The sequence below is a fragment of the Meles meles genome, chromosome 1 (genome assembly GCF_922984935.1).
Source record: "Meles meles chromosome 1, mMelMel3.1 paternal haplotype, whole genome shotgun sequence".
NCBI classification, from domain to species: Eukaryota; Metazoa; Chordata; class Mammalia; order Carnivora; family Mustelidae; genus Meles; species Meles meles.
The window spans coordinates 61,675,112-61,695,230 of NC_060066.1; the positions used below are offsets into that span (position 1 = coordinate 61,675,112).

Consider the following 20,119-nt stretch of genomic DNA (forward strand, 5'->3'; position numbering starts at 1 on the left):
CTCCCCTCTCATTCTCTCTCTCTCTCTTTCTCTCTCTCAGATAAATAAATAAAATCTTAAAAAAAAAAACTTACTATAAGCTGTAGTAATTAAGACAGAATGGAAAAACATAGTTTTATGAAACTGAATAGCGTTCAGAAATAAACTGAAACAAGTACAGACATTGACTTTCAACAAGGTACCAAGGTAATTCAGTCGCGGAAAGAGTAGTCTTACTGAACAAATGACTTGATATCCACAGGCAAATTAATGACTTAACCCACGTCTATTACCACATACAAAATACAGCTCAAACATGATCACAATCCTGGATGTATGTCATAAAGCCACAAATCTTCTGGAAGACAACACAGGAGAAAAATCTTTGTGACCTAGAGCTATAGACTAAGATACAAAAAACACAAACTACCAAATTAAAAACTATTGCTCTTCAAAAGATATTCTGGGAAAGTGTAAAAGAAGCCATGGGCTGGGGGAAGATATTTGAAGATTATTTATTTGATAAAGGACTTGTAACTTTATACATTAAACAATGCTCAGCCATACTGAGGATGAACTCAGATACACACAACAGCAGCTCAAGAGTGTCCTGCCGAGAGAAAAAAGTCAGAACACAATAGTTCTTGCTATATGATTCCATGTATATCACATTTGGGAAGAAGACAAACTAGAAGAGGGCGAGAAATCAGATCTATGGTTTGTTAAGGGCTCTGGGATGGAGAAGAGTGTTGATGTGCAAAAGACCCAGAGGAAGCTTTTTGGGTGATAGAAATAGGTGACGGAAGTATTCCGAACTGGTAGTGGCAACATGTTGGCACGCATTTGTCAAAACTCATCAATCATTTAAAGGGTGAAATTTACTGCACATAATTAATATTGTAATAAACCTGACCATTCCCTCTCAGAGAGGGACAGGGGCGGGGAGAAGAAATGGGATATTTCTGTACTGCTTCGTAAGTAGCAACATACAAAGTACACATGCAAAGGGAAAGACATAAAAAGAGAAAATCCACTGTAATAATTTCAACAGAAAGAAACGGAGAAGCTGAAGAAAGTGCCTATTGAGTGTTTTGTATGTGTCAGACACAATAAGGGGACCAATACTACAAATAGAGATATCGGTAGTACTTATATGTTTGTATGAGGATTAAATTTTGCAATATTTGTAAAGCACTTAGAAACTTCTTGGCATGTGGTGAGTGGCACATAACTCCCTATTAAGTAAATAAATAATTGTATTATGGAGCACACTCTACAGATGAGAACACTGGCTTTGCGAGGTTGAAGGTCATGTGGAAGCCTACACAGATGCCAAGCAGAGGAGCTGTGATTCAGGCATCCTACTCCAGGGGCCAAGTTCACGCCATCAACTCCTTCCATTAATTTCCCAGCTTCCGAGGGGCCAATACAATACAACATGGAAGCCTCCTGGTGCCAAAATATGATCCTGTAGCAGGTCTCTTGGGGCTGTCCTTTCTTCTTCATCCCATATTATTATTTTATTTATTTATTTTCAGCATAACAGTACTCATTGTTTTTGCACCACACCCAGTGCTCCATGCAATATGTGCCCTCTCTATTACCCACCACCTGGTTCCTCAACCTCCCACCCCCCACCCCTTCAAAACCCTCAGGTTGTTTTTCAGAGTCCATAGTCTCTCATGGTTCATCTCCCCTTCCAGTTTCCCTCAACTCCCTCTCCTCTCCATCTCCCCATGTCCTCCATGTTCTTTGTTATGCTCCACAAATAAGTGAGACCATATGATACTTGACTCTCTCTGCTTGACTTATTTCACTCAGCATAATCTCCTCCAGTCCCGTCCATGTTGCTACAAAAGTTGGATATTCATCCTTTCTGATGGAGGCGTAATACTCCATCGTGTATATGGACCACATCTTCCTTACATTCGTCCGTTGAAGGGCATCTTGGTTCTTTCCACAGTTTGGCGACTGTGGCCATTGCTGCTATAAACATTGGGGTACAGATGGCTCTTCTTTTCACTACATCTGTATCTTTGGGGTAAATACCCAGTAGTGCAATTGCAGTCATAGGGAAGCTCTATTTTAATTTCTTGAGGAATCTCCATATTGTTTTCCAAAGTGGCTGCACCAACTTGCATTCCCACCAACAGTGTAAGAGGGTTCCCTTTTCTCCACGTCCTCTCCAACACACGTTGTTTCTTGTCTTGCTAATTTTGGCCATTCTAACTGGTGTAAGGTGATATCTCAATGAGGTTTTAATTTGAATCTCCCTGATGGCTAGTCTAATGAATATTTTGAGTATTATTTGCCACTATTTATTTATTTATTTATTTATTTATTATTTTTTTTAAAGATTTTATTTATTTATTTGGCAGAGAGAGATCATAAGTAGGCATAAAGGCAGGCAGAGAGAGTGAGAGGGAAGCAGGCTCCCTGCTGAGCAGAGAGCCCGATGTGGGACTCGATCCCAGGACCCTAGATCATGACCTGAGCCGAAGGCAGCGGCTTAAACCACTGAGCCACCCAGGCGCCCTTGCCACTATTTATTAAAGGCTCATTCCGCACTTCAAATATTAGGGGTCCTTTGCTGTCACCCCTGCCAACAGGCAAAGCCGCCGCACTCATTGCCAGCATAACGGTGGCAGAGCTGACTCCCATTATTCTGAGGTAATAAGGAGACCATTAATTGGAAAGAATAATAATGAGCTAGGAAGGGAAAGAACACACTATAGAAGGATATAATTTGTTCCTGTATCTGGATCTTCATTAGCTGTTCCTGAGTGTCAGTCCCCAATGGCCTTCCCCTCACTTTCAATAAGAAAATAAAAAAAAATTAAGTTTAAGAGTGAAAAAATGTTATTTAGCTGAGGGTTTATTATTTTTTTTAATCCTCAGAACAAGTCATAATAATTTCCCATGATACTCGGGCATGGTCCTCCATCCTGTGTAGAAATAACTATTTTCATTTTACTCCAGGGCCATTGTTAGTTTTCAGGTGGAGATATTTGTTTTTATCTGAAACTCTGAAAGTCATTAAATGCTTACTGAGAAATTTCTGAAAACACAGTATTCTAAAAAGTGAAACAAAGTTTCTGTATTAATTAGCCTTTGCTGAAGAAATAAACAGTTCTAAAACTCTAGCAACTTAAAATAACATCTTCATTTCCCTGTCACATTACAAGGGGTTTGTGGGGGTGATTTATGTTTTATTCCAAGGTCTAGGCTGGAGGAGTCCTTATTTTGAGATGTGCTAGTCCCATGAAACTGCACTGAAAGCTTCCCCTGGGACAGAGTGCATGCACATTCCACTGGCCAAAGCAAGTCACAGGACAAAAGCCAGAATGAATGGGACAAGGTGGGTAACACTCTTACAGTTTTGAATAAAGTGACTCATTAGAAACAATAACATTACTACGACTGCTATTTTCAAACATAACTTCTGCTAATATTTTCATTCAGGGATTTTTTAGATATCATAAATTTATGTATTGTTTATTAAATTTATTTATTATTTAAGTTTATTACAGTTTATTAAATAAATTTAATTTTTTGTATGTATACAATTTAAGATTTCAAATATTTGCTTTAATCATACTTCTTCTTTTTTTCTAAAGATTTTATTTATTTATTTGAGGATGAGAGAAAAAAAGAGAGCATGAGTAGGGTGAGGGGCAGAGAGAGAAGCAGACTCCCTGCTGAGCAGGGAGTCAAACATGGGACTCAATCCTGGGTGGGACTCTGTGATCATGACCTGAGCTGAAGGCAGACACTTAACTGACTGTGCCACCCAGGCACCCTGTATCATACTTTTCGTGAAACTTATTTTTAATGGCTATATTTCATTAAGTGGAGGAACCATAATTTTCTATAATTTGGCCATTTAAATTTCTCTCAATCTTTTGCTCTTATACTGATCGGTAATGGTGTTATGGAAATCTTTGTGAAATATACATATATATATATAAGTTTCTTTCTTTTCTTTTCTTTTCTTTTTTTTTTTTTTTTTTGAGAGAGAGAGAGATCATGAGCTTGGGGGGAGGGGCAGACGGAGAGGGAAAGAGAGAATCCCATGTCCAGGTTGGAGCCCCAACCAGAGCTCCATCTCATGACCCTGAGATCATGAGTTCAGCCAAAATCAAGAGTCGGATGCTTAATGACTGAGCCACCCAGGCACCCCATGAGTTTTTTTTTTTTTTTCAGAACATAAAACTCTTTCTTTTGACTAGATGCCCAGAAAAATAATGGTAGGATCAAAGGGTATGAATTTAGAGTTCATGAATTACAGTTCTTAAAATAATTTGATAAATTTCTGTCCAAAAAATGTGATAGTGATTTTACTCTTATTTGCAGGATAAGGACACCCATTTATACCAAATTCTCATCAGTAGCCATATTAGTAATGAGGTGAAATATTTCTGAAAATATTTCCTATACTAGGTATATTTACTACTCCTTTTATTTTAGTGTGTGTGTGCCTCTCCTCTGGGTCTTTCTCCAAGTGGCTGAAATTTCACTGACAGAAGCAGTCTAGGTCTCTGATCATAAAATCCATAGCACCTTGCCTCTTCCTGTTTAAAAAAAAAGGCTGGTTGAGTGAATCACCTGTTGAATAAGTAAATAACTAAAGAAATTAAAATGGTATCTTGGGTCTTAAAAATTTTTACTGATGACCACAATGTAGAACACTTTTCTGTATTTTTATCAACCAGCTGTTTTTTTTCTTTTATTAAGAGAATCCTTGGGACACCTGGGTGACTCAGTCCATTAAGCGGGTGCCTTCGGCTCAGGTCATGATCCCAGAGTCCTGGGATCGAGTCCCGCATCGGGCTCCTTGCTTGGTGGGGAGCCTGCTTCTCTCTCTCTGTGTGTCTGCCACTCTGCATGCTTGTGCTCGCTCACTGTCAAATAAATAAAATCTTAAAAAGAGAGAGAGAGAGAGAATCCTTGTTCTTTGCCTACTTTCCTATCAGCTCTCATTGTTTTATCAAAAGATATTATATCTTTATATAAAAGTAATCCTTCCTCATATATTAAATGCTTTACTCCAATGTGCTATTTGACTTTTAATTTCTATTATATTTTTTTTCTTTTTTACGTCCCGTGAGAATTGTTTATTACAAAGGTGAACCCCGATCTTCATGATGGGCTTATTGGTGGGCTTTCTGGTAGCAAGCACCAGTACCGGGACTGCCAAAATCTTCAGATTCACAGGGCGGGAGTTCAGCTATCAGCATAGGCAGGTTGTACTGGAGGAGAATGTCTTTGTTGTGCTTCTTGGAAGCCTCATCCACTACTTCTGATAATAGGGCACCAGGGCTTTGGAGATGGACGGGTGGATTGCATCAGCCTGGGCGTGACCACCGCCCTTTACTCGGTCACCGATGTCCACCCTGGTAAATTTCTCCTTGTGCCAAAGCAGAGCTGATTCCAGTAGCTTATGTTGCAATGCATGCAGTTGGGGCTGCCCATTCACCTTGGTGAGGTGGGGGCTGTGGCCGTCTTCTTGCCACGGAAGACCTGCGTGGACTGCAGAGGATCCTTGGACTGTGTGGCTGTGAACATAGACCAGAACTCCTCACTGCTTGGCAATGGGGGCAAAAAGCTATTATATTTTTTTTCTGAGATGTCATCTTTTATGTAAATATATTTCTCAATCTTGTGTAATTTCTTTTGTTGCTTGACATTTCTTCTCCTAAAGGTTTGATAAATATTTGCTTCTATTTTTTATATTTATGCTTATTATTTAATTTTATGTTTAGCTCTTCAATTTACTTAAAATTTGCTGTTGTAGGGAGTGAGATGAAGTTTTAAACTATTAAACTGAATCTGTTCCTTTTAGGACTTACAGACTCTCTTGTTTTGTTTGTTTGTTTAATATTTTATTTATTTATTTGACAGAAAGAGAGACACAACAAGAGAGGCAACACAACAGGGGGAGTGGGAGAGGGAGAAGCAGGCTTCCCACAGACCAGGGAGCTGATGTGAGGCGCGATCCCAAGACCCTGGGATCATGACCTGAGCTGAAGGCAGATGCTTAATGATTGAGCCACACAGGCGCCACTTACAGACTCTCTTGTTACAGGATTCTGAATGGAGTGGCCTTGTATTGAGCAAAATTAAATGAACTTTGTGTATTTAATATTTTAAACTACTTAAATTCTTTTTTAATTTTATTTTAATTTTTATTGTGTTATGTTAGGCACCATAAAATACATCATTAATTTTTTGATGCAGTGTTCCAAGATTCATTGCTTATGTATAACACCCAGTGCTCCATGTAAATTCTTAAAATTTTTATATGATCAAGGGTTAAATCACCAAGGATTCATTTACCTTTATCATTTTTGATCATTACAGATTACTCCTGGCCTCAGTTCATGGTCTATTTTTTCCTGATAAGCACAAAAAGAACTGGGCAGATCAACACCAATCTATCATTCCAAAAGAAAAACAATCCTTAGAAATCTCCCTGATCTCAGTGACTCAGAAGAGCCAACTTCATGTCTGAAGGAAATATGTAGCTCAGAATTATGTAATTGAAGTCCATGACAATTTGAATTGTGAGGGCCATGGCCAGATTGCACGTGGCATTGTGGCTGGGATTTAATATGAGGTAATGGCTACTGTTGATTAAACATTGCTCCCCAGAGCCACGCTGGAGTCAGGGTTACCTCCGTCCCACAAGGATGACTTCACCCAAAGAGGAAAGAGAGGAAGACCCTGGGACAACTGGCTGCTCCAGAAATACCACCATGGGCACCTCACAGTTAGTGAGTCAATTTATAAATTCGGGAAGAAGGAAAGCATTACTCTTTGAGAAGCTACTATTAAATCTGTTGTACAACATTGTGCCTGTAGTTCATAATACTGTGCATTCATAAATATTAAGTGGGTAGATCTCAAGTTAAGTGTCCTTACCACAACATGGCAAGTAAAAAATCCCAGAAAAAATCAAAAGGGCAGGAGGAAACTTTTGGAGGTGATGGATATGTTTATTACCTAATCAAGGGTATATACATGTGTCAAAACTCATCAAATTGTATACTTTAAAGAAGTGTAGGGGTGTGTGTGTGTGTGTGTGTGTGTGTGTGGCATATCAAGTACACCTGAGTAAGGCTGTTGAAAATATCTTGTCTAGGGGCACCTGGGTGGCTCAGTGGGTTAAGCCTCTGCCTTCGGCTCAGGTCATGATCTCAGCATCCTGGGATCAAGCCCCGAGTTGGGCTCTCTGCTCAGCGGTGAGCCTGCTCCCCCTTCTTTCTCTGCTTGCCTCTCTGCTGACTTGTGATCTCTCTCTCTCTGTCGAATAAATAAATAAATAATCTTAAAAAATAAAAAAATAAAAATAAAAATATCTTGTCTATATTGGTGATAAGCTGTTGGATACTTTCAGAAGAAAAGACTCTATCTAATCCAGGACCTTGAAATCAGCGATTTGGACTCAGTGAGAAAATCAAGCCATCAGACATCAAGATAAACCCCACCCTGGCATGTATCTAGGTGCTTAGGACAGCCCAGGACCAATCCAGAATAGCACATGCTGACCAAAAGAATGACTGGGGAATTTGGGCTTGGAAAGCCTTTGAACCATATGGCTTGGAAGTCCTGGCCCTTTGAGTTGGAGGTGATTGTGGAAGATTTTTGGTGTCATTACCAGTAAAACCATTGAAATTTGCAAGTGTGGAAATGTCAGACTGTCTAGTCAGGCCCTTATTTAACTCAGTCAATTCATATTTATTTAGTGGCTAAATAAATTACAGATGCTAGGTACAGGAAATCCAGGTGTGAAAAAAAAAGAGATACAGCTGCGTCCCCCCCCTCTTGTATTGTTTACAAACCAAGGGTGAAACAGACATTAAACAAATAAGTGTAAATAAGGAACTAAACAATCACAAGTAAGCAAAGCAATCTCTAAACTGGGGTATCAGTTAATTCTGCTCTAACAGAGTCGATGGTTAATGCTGGCCAAAACTATTGCCAGTTATGTGTTCTTTTGTTTCGCTTCTTGAAAACAAGTGGTTCCAGACTTATCTCTTTTTTCTCATTTTGAGGAAATGTTTGAAATGTCAATTCCATGAATTAAAACAAATCATTCTAACCAAGTTTCCTCCATTTCCTGTCTGTGGTAGGCAGAATAATGAACTCCAGAAGAGGTCCAGCCCCTAATCCTCAGAACCTCTGAATATGCTACCTCGTTCTGATGGCATCTGTTCAAATGCCAGTGGTCCCCTTTCTCTGAGAAATGACCCGCTACCTACAAAAAATGGGGACGTAGCTGCCATGTTATCCTATGTGAGTGCTCCCTTGCCACAGCTGACTGGACTCAGGGTGAACTGTGCACAAGCCTGGGAAAACTGATGGACTCCCCAGGAGCATGGGCTTGTTCTTTATAAGTGTGAGAAAGGATAAAGTGTACCAATGGGACCGAAGAGGTGGCCAGCTTTGAGGATTTGCATACCAAAGCAAAGAAAGCCATGCTACAGGAAGAGGGAAGGATGGAACCTTTACTCCCTAAGTTCCCACTTGTTTCCTGGTTTCCAGTACTAGTCCCATCTATGGTTCTGCTGTCCTTGTGGTTCCCAGAGTATCACTGGTGTACTTTACATAAATTCTCATTTTTGTCTAAATCAGTTTGAAATGGGTTTCTGTCACTAACAACAAATAGAATACGTGTTAAACAAATATACACAGAAAACAGAGTAGCAAAAGCTTTCAGAATGCTAATGATGGTGAGAAATTGTACATAAGTTTTATTTACTTCTTTATACTTTTCCATATTTACAGTTTTCTAAAGGGAGTAATATAATTTCCATAATAAAAAATGACATGCATTATAAGAGAAGGAAATCTTTATTTCTAGGGAAACCCTTATTTTTCCCCCTCTTACAATAGAAAACTTCACTACAAAATATGCTACTCAAATATTCTTAAATATAACTTTATATCCAGTAGGGGAAAAACAGCCCAGTGTTAGACAGCTGATAGAGTTCTCATGCAGGCCCAACGAGATCTCAAGTTAACCAAACCCCAGATTTAGAAATGGGCACTATTAGGCTAGTTAATTTCAAGGAAAATGGACTAAATACCATCTCATATTTTCTTTACCAGAACAGCTGCTAGAAACTAAGGTAATTAATAAAATGCTACAGAAGAGATTGTGGAGTAAACTTTGCAATAGTTGATGTATATTGGAATGTTTTCCAGAAAGATAAAATATATTTCATGAAAACAGAAAGAAAGTAAGAAAGAAAGAAAGAAAGAAAGAAAGAAAGAAAGAAAGAAAGAAAGAAAGAAATAGGCCTTGTTAGTCTAAAGGGAAAGAATACCATCCACTTTTCCAATGATGGGTTCATGAGTAAGCATGTGACCCAATACAGTTCAATGAAATTGAAGAAAAGGCTTCTAGAACTGTTCTTTTATCCCATTTGCAAAGATTTTCAAGAAATGATCCTTTCTCCCTTTGTGGGGAAGTTGTTGTATATAAATAGAATAACCAGAGCAGCTGTCATCATCTTATTCTCAGCCCAAGTATGAATCTGATACCTAGAAGAGCAGAAAAATAAAACTGCAGACACGTAGAGCAGAAGTTGCTTATTTAATCCATCCTAAAGCCCAGTATGCCTTTGGACTCTCTGTTAAGAGATCCAATGACCTCCACTGTAGTTGAGCCTGTCTGAATTGAGCCTTCTGTCTTTCAGAGTCAAAGATTCCTACCTGATATATCTATAAATTTAGAGATAATGCCATGTAACCTCACTCAGTTAAGACCTGGTCTAGAATTTTTATTCTTCTCCATTTATCTCTACCCCATCTTTTCGGTCTCTAAGTGAGATTCCCTCACTTTCAGCATATTTTAATGTGGCTCAGATTATAAACAATACATATGTAGAACCTACTCAAAGATATTTCTAAAGTCCAAATCTGCTGTTTCTTCTAGATCTCTCTGACCACATATCTGTATTCCGCTCATCCTACCAGCTCGTCACCCACCCTGCCACCACCAGGAAGCAGTGATGCTTTTCTCTTTAGAAGGCACTGCCACTCAAGAGATCAGGTAGTCCGTTGACTAGTGTCCTCCAGCATGTCTCCTTGGGAAGCAAACCTTCCAGCATGCCTCTTTGGGAACCCAGAGTGTCGCTTGCTACCTTGAATTAACCTTTGGAAGTCAACTGGGAAGAAAAGTAGATACGTTCTGCCATTGTTTATTCTTAGTCTGTGTTGGTTTATTCCAAACAGCTTATAAGAAAACAGATAGAATTTAAAGAAAAGTAAACCACAGTTCTTATGTGCTATGGATTCTAGGGTGAAAAGGCATAATCAACATCAGTGATGATGCTTCTGAAAATTTTGCTATGAGAGTCCTTAGGAGATCTGTTTTTACTAAGTCTAATAAATCAGTCCCACTTATGTAAGAAATACTTATTCAAGGGCTTTATGCCAGTTTCACCTGCTAATCAGACGAAAAGAGAAATATAAATGATAGGAAAACATTTAGGCCCAGAGGCCACAAAAACATACCATTGCATATTTTCCTAAGAGCTAATTAGGAAAAACTGTATCTTAGACCTCACATCTCTCACCTTCCAAGGCCACATGAAGAAGAGTTTACATGGGATTTCTAGATTTCCAATAACCTTAATATATGTTTAATTTAGATAACCCCTTTTTCTCAGAGTTTTAATAAAACATTCAAATATTCTAAGTTCTTTATAAGAAGATTCTATTTTTTCTGTCCCAGTTATTTCTGGCATTTATATAACGGAGGTACAGGTGTCTAATATCATATCTGGTATATCATAGGCATCGAGAAAAATAAGTCAGTGAGTGCCAGACAGGTTGTGATAATAGCTGAATTAAAGCAGCAGATTAAAGCAAGTTTCTGGTACATAAGAAATGCTACAAAAATACAGCTGAGGTTTTAGAACTGATCTGACAGGACTCAGATTAAGTCAGATTAAGTCACACATTAGGTAGAACAATGGAACTCATGAAAGAAATACCAGACACAGAATGAGATACCCAAATGCCACACAGAAAACTCCTAGCATTCACTGGCTACCACTGGACAGAGGAATCAGTGTTCTGAGTGGGGCCAAAGCAAAAATCTGCAGTTAACATTCCTGACTTCAAAAGCACCTTCCAAAGAACAGCAAATGCCATTTTTCATTCCTTTGTACATATGCCTCGAAAGGTAGAACGAAGATATAATTGACATCATTAGAACTTCCTATAAAATGCAATTATTTAACCTTTGTCTTAATTGAAGGAAGGTCTTAGAATATAGCTCCCAAATACTACTGTATGTATTCGGAAGTTTATACATATAAATGCATATTGTATGGTAAATTTATCATTCACTAATATCTCTATTTGCCAATACCCATGGATGCTGATGAAACTTTTATTTTATTAAGAAGAAAGAGAATAGATAATTTTTTTAAAGATTTTACTTATTTATTTGACAGAGAGAGATAACAAGTAAGCAGAGAGAGAGGGGGGAAGCAGGACCCCACTGAGCAGAGAGCCCGATGTGGGGCTCTATCCCAGGACCCTGGAACCAGACCTTAGGTGCCCTGATAATTTTTTTGTTTTAAATATTTATCAAGAGCTTACTACATGCCACGCCAGGACCCTATGTAAACAATCTTGATGAGTAGAACACAAAAGCATTAGTATTGGAGGATATAAATAGAATATAAAACAGCCACAAAGTGGAATATGTCCATATAATATAATCCGTGACATTTTCTATCCTCCGGTTGAAGACCGCATGACAAACAACCATATATAATTGTAAACAAAAATGCATTATATCTAAAGACTGTAGAAAAAGGAATAATCGTAGGGCTGAGTTCCTGGTATGCCAAGCATACAGTCACATGGGACCTACACTTCAAAGGATTCTGAGATGGGTTTAATGCTCTACTGTCACTGCCTTAAAATTCTGAATAATTTTTTAATTTGGGCTCTGCATTTTCATTTTGCACTGGATCCCCATGTATTACAGGGCATGTCCTGTTCTCAGTTCATATATATACATAACTTTATGTAAAAATTTTATATAGGAAATAAATATATTTCCCACACAAATACATCTTCTAAATGCAAGTACTTTTTCCACCACAAAACTGATCTAACTTAACCTCTAGACTTTTGGTTTTACTTTCTTGTGATGATAGGTTGTCACTAATCCATCCACAATCTCTTTCTTATTCTCCTTTATGAGAGGTTTATATAAGATGTATTTTATGATTGTGGACAAGGCCGGTCCTAAGAAGTTCCTTTGCAGCTTTACCTTAGTTCACAAATAAATATTTTCATCTCCATCCACTGACTTTTTTTTTTAAAGCAAAATATAGCAACCACAAGAAGTCTTGCCTTTTCTGGGGAAACTGCAGGTATTAGGGGGCAAGAGATTTACCTATCTTTTCATCCAACCATCTGTTCATCCACCTATTTATTTATTTTTGTAACACACATTTATAAATAAACTTCTGTTATGGAAGGACCTGGGGTTCAGGGATAAGATGAGAAGATGGCATCCCTGGACGTGGAATGATTCACTGCATCATACACAGAGCCTGGCATGTGATACAAGCATAATAGTGCAATGTAATCAAGTATTACAGAATGCTAATTAGTTGAATGTTAGAAGGATTTTTCCCTTTAAAGGTCCTTACTAGCTACCCCAGCATTATACATGTGGATACAGCATTATACAAAATGGATGACTTTCTCTTCAGGGCTTCATGAGCAGTGACTCAAGTCCAAGTAGAGCACAGTGGGATAGGGGGAGAGTTTGGGAAAAAACGTTCTCTCCAGAGTGGGGAGCATACCAAGATTTATGGAGAGTTACCAGCTGGGTGATAGTACACTTTGGGGTGGGGAGGCAGGGACTGAGTTCAGGCAGAAGGAATAACATGTGCCAGGGCTTGGAACATAGCAGGACTTTGCATTGCTCTGTATCGTTCACTTGGGAGTGGCCCCGAATTTGACATAGAATTCTCCTCGGCACAAGGGGAAACACCTGGCATGAAAGGTAAACTCATAAATGGTTTCATTAGCAGAGACTCAAACCAGCTGAGCTGTCTGATTTATCAGTAAGCATCTCTCACTACAAGTGTGGTTTACAGGTAGGACCACCATTTGATCTGATACACCATTTGATCCATCCACATTGTTGCAAATGCAAGATTTCATTCTTTTATGGCTGAGTAATATTTCATTGTGTATGTGTATATATATCTATATTTAGATATAGATATAGATATATCTCACATTTTTATCGTTTATCAGTCGATGGACATTTGGGTTCTTTCTGTAATTTGGTTATTGTTGATAGTGCTGCATAAACATCATGTTTATATGATGCATGTATCCCTTGAATCAGTATTTTTGTATCCTTTGGGTGCAATTGCTGGGTAGTTCTATTTTTAACTTTTTGAGGAGCCTCCATGCTATTTTCCAGAGTGGCTGCACCAGTTTGCATTCCCACCAACAGTATAAGACTGTTGCCCTTTCTCTGGATCCTCGTCAATACCTGTTGTTTCCTTGTTGTTAATTTTAGCCGTTCTGACAGGTATGAGGTGGTATCTCACTGTAGTTTTGATTTGTATTTCCCTGAAGATGAGTGACACTGAGCATCTTTTCATGTGTCTGTTGGTCATCTGAATGTCTTCTTTGGAAAAATGTCTATTCATATCTTCTGCCCATTTTTAACTAAATTATTTGTTTTTGGGTGTTGAGTTTTATAAGTTATTTATATATTTTGGATACTAACCCTTTATCAGATATGTCATTTGCAATTATCTCCTCCATTCTGTAGGTTGTCTTTTAGTTTTATTGATTGTTTCCTTTACAGTGCAGAAGCTTTTTTGCTTTTGTTTTCCTTGCCTCAGGAAATATATATAGTAGGAATTTACTATAGCTGATGTCATAGAGGTTTCTGCTTGTGTTCTTTTTCTTTTTTTAAGATTTTATTTATTTATTTGACAGAGATCACAAGTAGGCAGAGAGGCAGGCAGAGAGAGAGAGGAGGAAGCAGGCTCCCTGCTGAGCAGAGAGCCCGATGTGGGGCTCGATCCCAGGACCCTGGGATCATGACCTGAGCTGAAGGCAGAGGCTTTAACCCACTGAGCTACCCAGGCGCCCCTCTGCTTGTGTTCTTTAGGATTTTGATGGTTTCCTCTCTCACAATTAGGTCTTTCATCCATTTTGAATTTATTTTGGATATGGTATAAGCAAGTGGTCCAGTTTCACTCTTTCACATGTAGCTGTCCTTTTTTTTCCAACACCGTTTGCTGAAGAGCCTTTTTCCCACTCGATATAGTTTCCTGCTTTGTTGAAGATTAATTGGCCATATAGTTGTGGGTCCATATCTGAGTTATCTATTCTGTTCCATTGATCTATGTGTCTATTTTTGTGCAAGGACCACACCATCTTGATCACTACAGCTCTGTAATATAACTTGAAGTCCAGAATTGTGATGTCTCCAGCTTTGCTTTGCTTTTTCAATATTGCTTGGCTATTTGGAGTCTTTTGTGGTGCTATACATATTTTAGCATTGTTTGTTCTAGCTCTGTGAAAAATGCTGGTGGTCTTTTGATAGGAATTGCACTGAATATGTAGATTGCTTTGGGTAGTAGAGACATTTTAACAATATTTGTTCTTCCAACACATGAATGGCTAACAGACACATGACAAAATGTTCAACATCTTTAGTCATCAGGAAAATTCAAATCAAAACCACATTGAGATACCACCTTACACCAATTAGAATGGCAAAAATTAACACAGCAGGAAACAACAAATGCTGGAGAGGATGTGGAGAAAGGGGAACTCTCTTACACTGTTGGTTGGAATGCAAGTTGGTATAGCCACTTTGGAAAACACTATGGAGGTTCCTCAAAAAGCTAAAACTATATGGACATTGGGGAGGGTATGTGTTATGGTGAGTGCTGTGAAATGTGTAAGCCTGATGATTCACAGACCTGTACCCCTGGGGCAAATAATACATTATATGTTAATTAAAATAATTACTAAAAAAAGTTAAAAATAGAGCTACCCTATGACCCAGCAATTGTACTAGTGGATATTTACCCTAAAGATACCTATGTAGTGAAAAAAAAAGGGATACATGAACTCCAGTGGTCATAGCAGCAATATCTGCACTAGCCAAACTGTGGAAGGAGCTGATATGCCCTTCAACAATCAAATGGATAAAGAAGATGTGGTCCATATGCACAATGGAATATTACTAAGCCATCAGAAAGGATGAATACACACAATTTGCATCAACATGTATGGGACTGGAGGAGATTATGCCAAGTGAAATAAGTCAAGCAGAGAAAAACAAGTAACATGTGGTTTCACTTATAAGTGGAACATAAGGAATAACATGAAAGACATTAGGAGAAGGGGGAAATGAAAGGTGGGAAATCAGAGGGGGAGACAAACCATAAGAGATTATGGACAGCAGGAAACAAACTGAGGGTTTCACAGGGGAAGTAGTTTCAGAGGGGGTGAGGGCATGGGTTAGCCTGGTGATGGGTATTAAGGAGGGCATGTATTGCAATGAGCACTGGGTGTTATAAGCAAACAATGAATCATGGAACACTGCATCAAAACTAATGAAGTACTGTTTGGTAACTAACATAATAAAAAATTATTTTTCCAATCCATGAGCATAGAAGGTTTTTCCATTGCTTTGTGTCGTCTTCAATTTCTTTCATCAGTATTTTATAGTTTTCAGAGTATGATCTTTTACCTCTTTGGTTAGGCTTATTCATAGGTATCTTATTTCTCATGCAATTTTAAATGGGACTGACTCCTTAATTTCTCTTTTTGCTGCTTCATTAGTGGTGTGTAGAAATGCAACAGATTTCTGAACATTGATTTTGTATCCTGAATTCATATCAGTTCTAGCGATTTTTTGGTGAAGTCTTCTGGGTTTTCGATATAGAATATCATGTCATCTGCAAATAGTGAAAGTTTGACTTCTTCCTTGCTGATCTGGTTGCCTTTATTTCTTTGTGTTGTCTCATTGCTGAGGCTAAGACTTCCAGTACTACGTTTAATAATGGTGGTGAGAGTGGACATCCCTTTCTTGTTCCTGACAAGAGAGGAAAAGCTCTCAGTTTTTGCCTATGAGGATGATATTAGTGATCTGTTTCTCCTCCCAACTATGTCTCTGCTCTTCCTACCTTCCTCGAAATGGACTTTTGTCTCCCTCTAATTGTGCAATTTGTTCTATCTATCTATCTATCAGTCCTCATGTCAATTTCTTGGGTACTCGGGATGATTTCATAGTTACCTAGCTGTGTTCAAGAGGCAAGGCAAGGCTAGGGTCCTCCCATGGCGTGGCCATCTTGGCTCCGCTCTGATGTTCTTTTTCCACTGAAACCTGAGTCCTGTGCTTCCGGTGCTGTGGCTATTCTCTTTTGAGACTCAAGATGACCTTCTTATTTTTTTTTTTTTTAAGATTTTATTTATTTGACAGAGATCACAAGTAGGCAGACAGGCAGGCAGAGAGAGAGAGGAAGGGAAGCAGGCTCTCTGCTGAGCAGAGAGCCCCATGCGGGGCTCGATCCCAGGACCTTGAGATCATGACCTGAGCCGAAGGCAGAGGCTTTAACCCACTGAGGCACCCAGGCACTCCTCAAGATGACCTTAATGTGCATCGTAGATCTTTTCACTCGTGTGTTCCTGAACAACCTCAAATACAAGGTGCTTTCTGTAGGGCAGTATGGTTAAAAACTACAATGTGGGTGTTAAAGGTAGCTTTCTTCTTTAAAACGCCTTATGGAACCCAGTTTTGATCGTTTCCTGTGGCTGTCTTTCGCTCCAGGGCCCCTGCCTGCCACTTCTCTGTCTTTCCCCTCCACTCTCCTTCCATATCTGTCTCACGTCCTCTCCTCTAGGAGCACTGCAAATTTCAAGTCTCTACTTGATATGTCTAGAAAAGCACATCCGCACACTGACTATGCACATGTGGACACATAGGAATAGATCAACAGAATTTCCCCCTCCTCCCACTTCTATCTACATAGGTTCCCAACCTTGCCAAGAACCTGCCAAGATCTGTTATTTCCCTCTCCTTCCCCCTGCTTCAGTAGTTTCCGTATGCAAAATGGAGAAGTGCAGGCGAAGTACAGAAACTTTGCTTGCCAGGAAAGCATATAACTCATACTCCCCCCACAGAGAGTGGAAGAGGCACTCATCAGTCTGGGTTTAAGCAGTGCCTTGACGTCCCACCTCTGGCTGAATAACACCGATGTGCTGTCACTAAAAGGAAGGAGAACCAAGATTAGCCTGTTAACTCTGCAGTTTGACGAGTCTACTTGTCTGCCAATCAGTAACAATGCAAAGATTTCATGAAAATAATATTTCAGCACTTCAAAATCAGGCAGGCAGAAACAAATCTATATTCTGAACAAATAAATATAAATACAAACTTAAAAATAGATAGCCGGTCAGAAGGAGGAAGACAGAAAATCTATTATGATTCAGAAGAACCAGAGGTGCGAAGTTGATTAAAACTTGGTAATTAAGAATTAAAAAAATAACAAAGTATATTGTGTAAAGTGCTATTTTTAAAACTATGGCTAGGATAATGAAGTAATTTCACACCTGATATCTAATGATCTGATTTTTTTTTAAAGTTGTAAGATTATGGGTTCTTTTACTTTTCTGTTACTGAGATTAATATAGCATGGCTCTATACATTGTGTAGCTTGAAAAACAGTTTTGCACACAGTAGTCTGACAGTTTCGATATCTAATTTGCTTTCATAAGCAGCAGAAATTTAAATAGTCCTGATTTAAAATAGTCCTATAAGGCACAGGTTCGTATATAACTATCTCCATCCCTCTAGTTATCACATTATAGTATAATTATGTTAGGGTGGTTGTTTTTTCATGAGGCCATAAGTCCCTCATGGTTGGAACTGGTTTGAATTCATCTCTGTGTCCCTGATGCAAAACACAATTTCTAGAATATAGGTGATGTTCAATAAAATGTTTGTTAAATGAATTAGTGGACAGATGACTGGCAGTTAAAAAAAATCAAGATGAGTCTAATGAAAATTTAGTGGAGTAGCCCAATAAAAGCCAGACAACCAGGGGTGCCTGGGTGGCTCAGTGGGTTGAACCTCTGCCTTTGGCTCGGGTCATGATCCTGGAGTCCTGGGATAGAGCCCCGCATCGGGCTCTCTGCTTGGCAGGGAGCCTGTTTCTTCCTCTCTCTCTCTGCCTGTCTCTCTGCCTACTTGTGATCTCTGTCTGTCGAATAAATAAACAAAACCCTTAAAAAAAAAAAAAGACAACCTTCAGAAAGAAACTATTCTGGTAACCACTTAAGGGAATGGGTTTGCACTTGTTTTAGATTAATTATTAGGTTTTGTCTCATCCATTCTACTTATAGTTTCATTAATTTAGGTGAAAGAAACTTCTCTGGCTCTTCTTTTATTGATAAATCCAGATAAATGCAGAATGCCTGTATCATAAATTGATAGAAGCCCCAGAGACATTGTTATATGTACTATTTTGATCTCTTAAAAGTAAGAATATTGTTTTCCTCCATTCTCTATTTCCTCCAGTGGTAATTAACAGGCCAGCAAAGAGAAGGAGTAAAAAATATTGCCTACCTCTTCCAGGGCCAGAGAAGCTTAGATCTCGAGCTATAAAATTCTGGTCAGGTTCTGAGTGCGAAGAGATTTCTGGAATATAGTTAAAAGTGAGTTTATGAACACATGGATTACTTTTCTAGATGCTCATCTCTTCACACGTCCATATCTGCAATCTGAATTTGATATTTTATCTCTTTGCACTCACCCATTCCAAACTGCTCAGATTAAAATGTCATTAGGTATAAGGATGGCAAAGAGTAGAAAATGTTTGAACCAATGAAGACATTTTAACCATATTTAAAATAATGTATGTTTTTTTGTTTTTTTTTTTTATTTATTTTTTCAGCGTAACAGTATTCATTCTTTTTGCACAACACCCAGTGCTCCATGCAAAACGTGCCCTCCCCATCACCCACCACCTGTTCCCCCAACCTCCCACCCCTGACCCTTCAAAACCCTCAGGTTGTTTTTCAGAGTCCATAGTCTCTTATGGTTCGCCTCCCCTCCCCAATGTCCATAGCCCGCTCCCCCTCTCCCAATCCCACCTCCCCCCAGCAACCCCCAGTTTGTTTTGTGAGATTAAGAGTCATTTATGGTTTGTCTCCAAAATAATGTATGTTTTAACATCGAATGTTGGCATGCTGTGCTCAGACTCCAGGAGCTGGGTTGACAATGAGCAGTCTGGGGAGTCACTGAGGCAGGTGTCTGAAAACTGAACATTGACAGAGGCAGGGTTCCAAAAGGAAAGAGGAACTCCGGCAGGGTGGTGTTTCCCACCTCACTGCAGGACAGACTGTGTGTCAGTTCCACCCAGGACAATGGGACTGGTCAGCAACTCGTCCCAGAGCACACCACCAGTCAAAGGCACTTTAAAAAACACCATCTTTTTTCAGGTCTAAAGCAAAGCAGTTCAGAAATTATTTCTCTCTACATACTACCTGGTTAAGATGATCAAACCTACTATCATTAACTGAGGAAGGAAAATCTATGTTGTGATGGTTAGGAACACTGTGCAGTTCGACTTCTAGGTTTACACTGTGGCTCATTCTGATGTCAGCCTGGGCAAGTTATTTAACCTCTCTGTGCCTCCGTTTTCCTGTCTGTACAATGGAATATCTTGATTATAGTATTTGGGTGGGATATGAATGAGATAATATTTGCATAGCATTTAACATCATGCCTGGTGCAAATATTCAACAAATGTGTGTATGTACAAATGATAGAAAGATACATAGATGGATAGGGGCGCCTGGGTGGCTCAGTGGGTTAAGCCGCTGCCTTCGGCTCAGGTCATGATCTCAGGGTCCTGGGATCGAGTCCCGCATCGGGCTCTCTGCTCAGCAGGGAGCCTGCTTCCCTCTCTCTCTCTGTCTCTGCCTGCCTCTCTATCTACTTGTGATCTCTCTCTGTCAAATAAATAAAAAAAAAAAAAAAAAAGATACATAGATGGATAAATGGATATATAGATACTTAGTTAAAATTTGATACAAAGGCTCTCAAACTACCAATTTG

At 39.0% G+C, this 20,119-nt stretch overlaps 1 pseudogene; it reads right to left on the reverse strand.

Moving 5' to 3' along the window:
• Positions 1-5,129: 5,129 nt before the first annotated feature.
• On the reverse strand, positions 5,130-13,128 carry LOC123954422 (annotated as a pseudogene).
• Between the last annotated feature and the right edge of the window lie 6,991 nt (positions 13,129-20,119).